Source organism: Phocoena sinus, chromosome 17 (genome assembly GCF_008692025.1).
Source record: "Phocoena sinus isolate mPhoSin1 chromosome 17, mPhoSin1.pri, whole genome shotgun sequence".
Lineage (NCBI taxonomy): Eukaryota > Metazoa > Chordata > Mammalia > Artiodactyla > Phocoenidae > Phocoena > Phocoena sinus.
In genome coordinates, this window is record NC_045779.1 from 39,475,737 (window position 1) to 39,487,179 (window position 11,443).

At 37.8% G+C, this 11,443-nt stretch overlaps 1 pseudogene; it reads right to left on the minus strand.

The window, feature by feature from the left end:
- Positions 1-4,380: 4,380 nt before the first annotated feature.
- LOC116742232 lies at positions 4,381-8,588 on the minus strand (annotated as a pseudogene).
- Positions 8,589-11,443: the final 2,855 nt, after the last annotated feature.

The following is an 11,443-nucleotide window of genomic DNA, read 5'->3' on the forward strand; positions in this document are numbered from 1 at the left end:
GTCACTAAGGTTTCTCTTTAGGAGCCTCCATCATCAACACATAGTCACAGAGCCCAACTTGAAAATAAGGCCTGTGCTTCTTTCAGTTTTGGCCCAGATAGATGGGTGTTCCATAGAGGGCAATAAAATCATGTCCCCCAAAGAGAATTTCCTAATGGGTATAGAGGATATTTGCTCATTTTAAAAAATTGAGGTCTAATTTATATACAAAGAGAGCATAGGTATTAAGTATTTATTTCAGTGAGCTTTGAAAAGTCTATAAACTCTTCTATCTACTGCTCAAAGCAAGAAATTGAATATTTCCATCATGGCAGAAAGTTCCCTCATTATTTGTTCATTTTAGAACTTGAATCCAGGTCTTCAGAACTTGGTTATTATACAAGGAGTCTAGGGCAGAAGGGAGATGGTAGGACTGGGTCTGGCAGGAGGAATAGTGGGGTGATATGGTATCTTAGCCGATAAAAGAACACTGAAGACTCCCTGACAGGTAGGTTCATGAATGGCCCTTGTAATCAAGGGGAAGAGTTTACTCCAAAAAGAAAACTCAGCTGAACTGAAAAGGTTAAGAAATAAAAATGTTAATTAGGTGCAGAATTTTCACTGGTGTTGAAGAAATATTTTCATAGTCTCTTGTTAGAATAGGTAGTTTGAACTCTGAGTCTTCCAGATTATGTAAAGAAAGAGTATGTAAATATCATTACTTCTTTATCCCTGATTTGTGTATAGAACTCTGGACCTAAGTTCCCGGAAGCAAGGTTTGGGGTCTACCAACAGACCAAAGGAGCAGAAGCAGCTTTTGAGTAGAACGGGGGCTCCTTTAATGACACTTGTTACTCACTGAAAAGCTCATGACCTTGGAATATTTGCAGTTCACACTGATTATGATAAATCCTCATTGCCAACCTATTTAACGAGATACTGATTCAAGGGAAAACCTTTGAAAACCACACTGCTTGCCGTGTATCAGTGAACTTCTGCTCAGCACCTTCTCTTTCATGTCTTTTTAAAAACATGCTGATGTTATACAGCTGTGAAATTATGTAATCTGCATTTATGCAACTTTTGTTACTTGAATATGAACTAAGAGAAGGTTCTATTTTGCCAAAAACTTTCAGCTCACTTGAGTGCATTGAAATAACACCACACTATTAACACCTTACGTGCTATGAGAAACTTGATGTTCAGCAGCCCAAAGGTTAAGCCTATAGTGTTGGACTCTTGTTTGTGAGCCTGTGTGAATGAGTGTGTGTGTGTATAGTAACTAATCATTTATTTTAATAGGGTGCTCCCTTGAGAGTGAGGCAGGCACTCTATATTTAATAGCACTTTTAAGGAGAGGAGTCAGTGTGAGCATATTAAGTTGCTCCTTTGGTTTACCAGAAGGCTTATTAAATCATTAACTGGAGGAAATTCTGACTGGGTAAGTTGCAGTCTTACCCAGGCTGACAAGAAGGTGTGGGCTAGAGGGTACTGCTCCTGGTGACCTTGTTTCAATTCAAGGTTAATTATGGAAGTAGTTTCAAAAATCTAGAATTAATTATTCTGAAAGAGAAGAGAAAACACAGGGTTGGGTTTCTATCCAAGGTATCATCCCTGGAGAGCTCCCCCACTATGTCAGACCAATATCAAGTCCCAAGTTTAACAAAGCAGTTAGAGAAATTAAACAGGGGATTCTGCCACAATGTACTCCCATGTCCTGGGAAAGATTTGCAGTCATCACATTTTATCCACTAACTGAAAGAGGAAAAATAGTACCATGTTGCCTCCAAAGTCAGCCACTTGGGACAGGCAGACGTATGCAGAGGGCTGGACTGATGGGAGGACTTGGTGTGTAATATAGGACAACTCATTTTATCCCCAAATTAAAAAAATTCCGTGTTATGCTCTTTCCATGGACATGAGAATGAAATGATTTCCATTCAGGAGCAGTTTTCACAGGTTTTCACAGGTTTTCACAGGTCATATAGAGAATAAGTGTGAATAAGGGCCAGCTGGAAGCAACACTGTGAAAGGTTAAATGTGTTTTCAGGCATGATAAGGATGCCTCAAAGAAAGAGACAGAGACCTGATGTTAGGATTTTAGACTACTTTGAAGTTAAGTTTCTATTGTTTGAGGGTCTTCATTTCCACTTGGGTGCTTTTTCTGCAATTAGAGGGTTCTAACACCAGATGGCACCTTTGTTATAATCATAAGACCTGAAGAGCTGGACTTATCCAATATGTGAGTGTGTGTGAGTGAGTGTGTGTATGTGGTATAAATATGTGTATAAGTATATATGTGTGTATAAAAGCATAAATGTATTTATACATATTATTAAGTGTATACTTACATATGTATATGTTAAACTTGACTGTATAGAATCAAAGCCAAGCTCTGTTATCTACATGCTTTGATTTTGGGCAAAACAAAACAAAACAAAACAAAATCTACCTATGCCTCAGTTTCCTCATTTGTAAAGTGAGGTTAATATAGTGCCTATTTTATGGTGTTGCTGTGAGTTAACTAATTTAATGAGTTAATTATATTTTTATTTTATATTTAAACATTTAGAATAGTGCCTGGTATATAGTAAGTGTCTGGTGTGTAAGTGTTAACTCTTATTCTTGTATAATTTATTCAAAATTTGATCTGTGATTGTCCTTTCATCAATAATTCCACCTCTCCCCTGTTGTGTGACAGCCATATGGTGTGGGGAAGGATTTAACCTACTACCAGCTACAAGTGAGGGGCCTGACTTGTGTAGTTTAATCAGATGGTCCCTTTTGCCATAGTGATTGGTCCAGGTTACGCAAACACAAGTCAATCAGTATATGGCATTTTCCCAAACACTGGAATTTGTGCAGGTACAAGAAGGGATGTTTGGTCAGAATGGCCATCATCAAAAAATCTACAAACAATAAATGCTGGAGAGGGTGTGGAGAAAAGGGAACCCTCTTGCACTGTTGGTGGGAATGTAAATTGATACAGCCACTGTGGAGAACAGTACGGAGGTTCTTGAAAAAACTCAAAATAGAGCTACCATATGACCCAGCAATCCCACTACTAGGCATATGCCCTGAGGAAACCATAATTCAAAAAGAGTCATGTACCAAAATGTTCATTGCAGCTCTATTTACAATAGCCAGGACATGGAAGCAACCTAAGTGTCCATCAACATATGAATGGATGAAGAAGATGTGGCACATATATACAATGGAATATTACCCAGCCATAAAAAGAAACGAAATTGAGTTATTTGTAGTGAGGTAGATGGACCTAGAGTCTGTCATACAGAGTGAAGTAAGTCAGAAAGAGAAAAATAAAAACCGTATGCTAACACATATATATGGAATCTAAAAAAAAAAAGGTCATGAAGAACCTAGGGGCAAGACGAAAATAAAGACGCAGACCTACTAGAGAATGGACTTGAGGATACAGGGAGGGGGAAGGGTAAGCTGGGACAAAGTGAAAGAGTGGCATGGACATATATACACTACCAAACATAAAATAGATAACTAGTGGGAAGCAGCCACATAGCACAGGGAGATCAGCTCCGTGCTTTGTGACCACCTAGAGGGGTGGGATAGGGAGGGTGGGATGGAGGGAGACGCAAGAGGGAAGAGATATGGGGACATATGTATATGTATAACTGATTCACTTCGTTATAAAGCAGAAACTAACACAGCATTGTAAAGCAATTATACTCCAATAAAGATGTTAAAAAAAAAAAAAAGAAGGGGTGTTGACCTACATTAGATCAACACAATGTGGGTGAAGTTTTCTTGGGGGAAATAAGTTCTCCTCTGATGTATGGATGCAAACCCTAGAACCACTGCAGTTCTTGCTACCACAATGGAAAGCAAACTGAAAATGCTGCTTATCTCACAGGAGGAAGAACAGCAAGGCCAAAAGGCCCATCCTTGAGGACACCACAGAGCAGTTGGAGCAAACCAGTACTAAGGTTTGTCCTGCCTCTGAGACCAATAAATCCCCTTCATTTGAGTTTCTCATTCTGATAGATACAAGACCACAATAGGTATTTTTATTAAAATAACTGAACAAGGCCATTATTAGTAATTACTATTCCTGTATAATGATTCCTTATATGAAAAGAGGCAAAATTTAAAAAAATTAGAACCTTGTTACCACACTTGTCTCTCCTCACTAATCCTTAGATTCTATATATGATTCTCGCTTTTCCCCCTCCTTTAACTTTATTTTTTTCTCCTTAAAATAAGTTTGAATTTAATACTCAGATTTATCTCAGAACGACTCAAACTAGCATTTGAGGACAAGGGGGGACACTCTCTTTTCGACACCCAGTGCCACTGTCCTGTGTAGGTTCAAACACCTCAGATTCAACATTTGCTATAGTTCTAAATACTCATGCATGTCATAGGTCACAGGAGAGTTGGATTCACCACCCTGCCCAGAAATAGCAGTATTCTAGAGGTTTCTCCACAGATCATGAAATGAAATGGTCGGTCCACTTTGATGATGGGAGGCATGGAATAAGCAGTGATTTCTGACAGGTTTCCCGCCACTACTTCAGTTCCTTACTAACCTCAATCATTGCTCTTTGTAAAACCTTGGTTATTTTAATATTTCTCGCAGTAACTGAGAGTTCACTCAGGTCAGCCCAGGGTGAGAAGATTCTGCTGATTCCCCTCTCCTTCAGCAGTTCATGTACCTCATCCTTTTTTTAGAAGATAAAGACTCTTTTTTTAAATTTATATATATCTATATATATATATATATAGTTGCACTGGCTCTTAGTTGAGGCAGGCGGGCTCCTTAGTTGCAGCTCACTGGCTCCTTAGTTGTGGTATGCGAACTCTTAGCTGCTGCAGGCAGGATCTAGTTCCCTGACCAGGGATCGAACCCGGGAACCTGCATTGGGAGCACGGAATCTTAATCACTGCGCCACCAGGGAAGTCCCTAAAGACTTTTTTATGATCATAAATTCAATACAGTTGTCAGGTATTATTAAGAATACTTAATAGTATCCACTGTTAAATTATTCTCTCACAAATGTCATATTTCACTATAGTTTGTTTGAATCATGATCTAGATAAAGACAACACATTGCAAATGGCTGATATATTTCTTAAGGCTTTTTCAATATATAGACCACTCCCACTTCCTTTTTTCCCTTATAACTAATTTGTCAAAGAAATGGAATATTTTTCTCTTGCAAATTATTCCCCACCACCTGGATTGTGCTGATTGCCTTTCCATGCTGTGTTTTACATATTCCTCAGTCCCTGTAGATGCACCTCATACTTCTGATCTAATTTGAACTTTGGAAAGAAAACTTCCATTTTTCTGGTTTTCATGTTTTTGAGCTGTGTGTCCACCAGGTCTGTGGTCAGGTAGTCTTCAAGGGCAAGATGGTCACCCATCTTCTCCATGAGGACCACCAGCATGGTGGCATTTCCTCAATAAGGCAGTTTAAGGATGTGGCAATGAAAATTCTTATCAACTGTGGAGACAAACTTACCTGCCCAATACGTGATGGGCACCTTGACTTGAGTTGTTTGTACTTGTCCAGGTGGAAAATGTTCACCTTGATGAGAACAGGGTCAAAAGGGGTCAGTCACTTCCCCCTTGGAGAAATTGAAGAAGGTCTCTTTGACATCAAAGTCCTCGTGGATGAAGGCAAAGCTCCCCTGGGCCAGGCCCAGCTCCCAGTTGTGGGAGAGGCTGTCTCTGAGCTGCTTGCTCAGAGACCATATGCCTCTGTTCTCTGCACTCACCTAGTTAATTCTGCATTGGAATATCTAACATGGCGCTGTGGGTGAGTTTATCATTAAAATCCCTGGTGCTGTACATCCCCATAATCCTGGCCATAGTTTGTTTCTTAGTCCTCTCCTCTTCTACCTAGAATAAACTTCTAGAAGGCTAGAGGGAGTGAAGAAAGGCTTAGTGAGTCTTCCCTAAAGAAAGACATAGTTTTTCCCCAATAAAAAAACTAATAGTTCTACTAGCTAATAGTTGTTAAAGTAAAAACAAAACAAAACCGTAAAGGTACTGTGATTAAATCAGTTGAAAATATTGGGTTTAATAAAAGTAAATATGATTTTTTAACTGCAATGCCTTTCAAACGTTTAAGATGCAAAGCATTTTATTAGGATAAATACCTAAAGCATTGTAATAGGAAAAAATACTGAAATCTCAGTGGCTTAACATTATAAGATATATTTCTGGCTCATGACATGGTCCAACAGTAGAGCTCTTGATTAAGTGGCTGCCTCCAAAAGGTAATTCATAAAGCCACTCACCGTCCATCAATTTCATCATCCTCAATGAAGAGGTCCTCAGATCACCCCAGAATTATTCCATTCCAGACAGTTGGAAGGAGCAAAGAGCAAGGAAGATGGTGCATGGGAGGTTTTATGGGCCAATCCAGAGAGTAGTACACATGACTTCTACCCAGAAGGCACATCCCATTGTCTGGAACCCAGCACATGGCCACACCTAACTGCAAATGAATGCTGGGAAATGTGATCTGGAGAACAAGGAGATGGATTTTCATGAACATGCAATAGTCTCTGCCATACACATGTTTTAACCCTTTAAGAGAGACCTATGGTGTAAAGCTTTTCTCAAACTTACTTATCTAAAGAACTCCCTCCCACTCATCACTCTAGCATCTATCCACTTAAGTATTCCATGGAACACACTTAGAGAAATACTTATGTTATGTTCCCTTGGACCCTCCTCTGAAAGAGTTGCTGTTGGGTTTCTTGCCTTCTAATGATGTTGTAGACACAGGAAAGGAAATGCAGTTACAGATGTCTGTAGATACTGACTCTTTGAGGATCATATTTTCAAATCAAAAAATGGTTTGTTTTCTTAGCTATTTTATACTTTATTTTCTGTTTCAAAAGACCTTACTTGTGTTATCTCTCTAGCTCTTAGAAGCAGAGTTTGACCCAACCAGCAACATTTCACCCCATGCAGCTATGCCCCAGGAGGATTATAGCTCCATTTAAATAGAAACTGTGAAGCTTCCATTGGCTTAATTGCCTTCCTTATATTTAGAATTGATAACCGACAAGGACCTACTGTATAGTACAGGGAAATTTGGTCAATATTATATAATAACCTAAATGGGAAAAGAAGTTGAAAAAGAATAGATTCATGTATATGTATAGCTGAATCACTTTGCTGTACACCTGAAACCAGCACAACATTGTTAATCAACTATACTCCAATATAAAATAAAAAGTTTTTAAAAATTGCCTTCCCTTCTCTCCCCGTGACCTCCCATAATTCCCAGTGCCTTCCAGAATCTTCCAGGGCCTTCTCCCTTTACTAGCATTTCCTTTCCCATTACAGATGATTATTTCAAACTTTATTTATCTCTTCAATTAACAACTCATCACCATGAAGACAGAAATGGCTGATAAGCTTCATATATTATTATTCTCTGTAGTATTTATATTTTAGCATGGGACAAAACATGAAAGGAGGATAATAATCTTCTAATGGTGGAATTTCAGGTACCAGTAACAGACACTGGAAAGATGTTTTGAGAAAGGCAGCATTGCTAGAGTTTTCAGAACATACAGGTTGGGTAACTACCTGCTAGGCTCATTTATGAAATTAGTCCTTGACCAAAGGTGGCCTGGTATTTCTTCCAGGGAAGACAGATCAACCCTTAATTTGACACTCATGACATTTCTCTGCACATATTGACTTTATTACAGGAGGTCAGAATTTTCTTCCTAGACAAGTTTATGAGATGTTACTTCCCATTACAACAACTACAAAAAATTTAACAAGTTTAATTTCCTTACCTGTTTTATTCCACTTTGGCCTCAAGCCTAATTTATCAAAAGGTAGGAATATTCTTAGATTACTATCCTGAATAAAAATATGACCCCAGATTTGCTCTTCTCTTTCCAACGCATCTATTCTAGATATTCAGATATATTTGTACCTGAATATTTGGTATATAACAGGAAATAAATTATTTCACATATCTAATGAATTGCCAAAGTCTCCTTTTATCAATAAAAATGAATATTTTGGCAAATATGCCTTAAATTTTACATTGTTAAGTGGAGAAGTAACTTGTCATTCTGTAGATTCCATTTCAGTGGAGGAAGTTATTTTTTGGAAGTGTTTTCCTGTGGAGGGTTGCATTTGATTAATTTATTCCAGAAATTTTGCCAAGGAAAATTACAAAAGTGAGGTCAAAATTTGTACATGAATTTTTGGAAAGAAACATTTTATAAAAAGTTTTGGTTTATTTTAAAAAATGAAACAGAATCTTGATTTCATGATTGGCATACTCTGAGTAGAGTAAGTGAGGAAAGTTGTTGTTTTTTTTTTTATATCTATACTACTCGATGCTGTATATGTTTATTTGAAGAAAAATTAAATTTGAGATCAAATTCAAGATAATTGATTTATAGTAAATATAAACTTAAAAAAAGACCAAATCATGTTTAACATATTATTTAATCTTAGAGAAAATGAGAGCTATGGCAAAAATATCGCTAATAGGTGGAGATTCAGAGTATGCATTTTTCTGTTTCTTGCCATTGTAAGAGCTATTTATTTTTACATTGTATAATTTAAAAACTTAATTTACCCCCATATTTAGCAAATGGGTTTCGTATCAGTTAAACTGGAAGTGTTCTTCCTATAGTTGCCTAGAGCTATTTATTTTTGAATACAGCTCCTGAGTAGTGAATTGCAAAAATAAAAAGAACAAACTTTTTCCATTTAATTCATGGACAATGGAAGCTTCAAACCCAGAAGTAACCATCAACATAATGTATTGTGGTTTTATGTTTGTTTAATTTTTTTACAAATTTTATTTATTTATTTATTTAATTTTGTCTGTGTTGGGTCTTTGTTGCTGTGCATGGGCTTTCTCTAGTCTTGGTGAGCAGGGGCTACTCTTCATAGTGGTGCGCAGGCTTCTCATTGCGGTGGCTTCTCTTGTTGCAGAGCACAGGGCTCTAGGCACATGGGCTTCAGTAGTGTGGCTCACGGGCTCAGTAGTTGTGGCTTATGGGCTCTAGAGCACAGGCTCAGTAGTTGTGGCACACGGGCTTAGTTGCTCCATGGCATGTGGGATCTTCCCGGACCAGGGCTCGAACCCGTGCCCCCTGCACTGGCAGGTGGATTCTAAACCACTGCACCACCAGGGAAGCCCAATGTATTGTGGTTTTAATAGCAAAGTATCTACGATTCTGCAATCAGGTTTTTAGGAAAAGCAGCAAGTGTCTATACTTTACTGTTGAATACCCTCCTCTTTCCTAATACCTCCAGCTATAGATTTTCAGTGAGTACCCAGATCCATTCAAAAACCAGGGATGATAATCATAGAAAACTCATTATATTTTTAAGAAAAACATGGATGCAAGACATTTGGTAAATATTATCATTTTTTTTTAAATAATAAAACTGACAAATTAAATTAGGCTCCCAATTTCCTGCCTGAATAACATTCTCTGTGCAGGTGCTGTATGCGTGTATGTACATGCATATAGCAACCTAGATGCCACCAGAATCTTGAATTTACATCTACTTTTCTATGTTTCACAGAACTTGTGTCCAGCATATACATTACCTAACAAGTGTCATGTTGGTGAGAGTTAGATTTTCCTACCATAATTTATTCATTTTTTGAAAAGCCATGGCATCTTTCTTTGTGACATCCTTGTCTGGTTTTGGTATCGGGGTGATAGTGGCCTCATAGAATCAGTTTGGGAGTGTTCCTCCCTCTGCTATACTTTGGACATAGAGAATCCTAAAGATGCTACCAGAAAACTACTAGAGCTAATCAATGAATTTGGTAAAGTAGCAGGATACAAAATTAATGCACAGAAATCTCTTGCATTCCTATACAATAATGATGAAAAATCTGAAAGTGAAATCAAGAAAACACTCCCATTTACCACTGCAACAAAAAGAATAAAATATCTAGGAATAAACCTACCTAAGGAGACAAAAGATCTGTATGCAGAAAATTATAAGACACTGATAAAAGAAATTAAAGATGATACAAATAGATGGAGAGATATACCAAGTTCTTGGATTGGAAGAATCAACATTGTGAAAATGACTCTACTACCCAAAGCAATCTACAGATTCAATGCAATCCCTATCAAACTACCACTGGCATTTTTCACAGAACTAGATCAAAAATTTTCACAATTTGTATGGAAACACAAAAGACCCCGAATAGCCAAAGCAATCTTGAGAATGAAAAACGGAGCTGGAGGAACCAGGCTCCCTGACTTCAGACTATACTACAAAGCTACAGTAATCAAGACAGTATGGTACTGGCACAAAAGCAGAAATATAGATCAATGGAACATGATAGAAAGCCCAGAGATAAACCCACACACATATGGTCACCTTATCTTTGACAAAGGAGGCAGGAATGTACAGTGGAGAAAGGACAGCCTCTTCAATAAGTGGTGCTGGGAAAACTGGACAGGTACATGTAAAAGTATGAGATTAGATCACTCCCTAACACCATACACTAAAATAAGCTCTAAATGGATTAAAGACCTAAATGTAAGGCCAGAAACTATCAAACTCTTAGAGGAAAACATAGGCAGAACACTCTATGACATAAATCACAGCAAGATCCTTTTTGACCCACCTCCTAGAGAAATGGAAATAAAAACAAAAATAAACAAATGGGACCTAATGAAACTTCAAAGCTTTTGCACAGCAAAGGAAACCATAAACAAGACCAAAAGACAACCCTCAGAATGGGAGAAAATATTTGCAAATGAAGCAACTGACAAAGGATTAATCTCCAAAATTTACAAGCAGCTCATGCAGCTCAATAACAAAAAAACAAACAACCCAATCCAAAAATGGGCAGAAGACCTAAATAGACATTTCTCCAAAGAAGATATACAGACTGCCAACAAACACATGAAAGAACGCTCAACATCATTAATCATTAGAGAAATGCAAATCAAAACTACAATGATATATCATCTCACACCAGTCAGAATGGCCATCACCAAAAAATCTAGAAACAATAAATGCTGGAGAGGGTGTGGAGAAAAGGAACACTCTTGCACTGCTGGTGAGAATGTGTATTGGTACAGCCACTATGGAGAACAGTATGGAGGTTCCTTAAAAAACTACAAATAGAACTACCATATAACCCAGCAATCCCACTACTGAGCATATACCCTGAGAAAACCATAATTCAAAAAAAGTCATGTACCAAAATGTTCATTGCAGCTCTATTTACAGTAGCACAGAGGTGGAAACAACCTACGTGTCCATCATTGGATGAATGGATAAAGAAGATGTGGCACATATATACAATGGAATATTACTCAGCCATAAAAAGAAACGAAATTGAGCTATTTGTAGTGCGGTGGATGGACCTAGTCTGTCATAGAGAGTGAAGTACGTCAGAAAGAGAAAGACAAATACCATATGCTAACACATATATATGAAATCTAGGGGGAA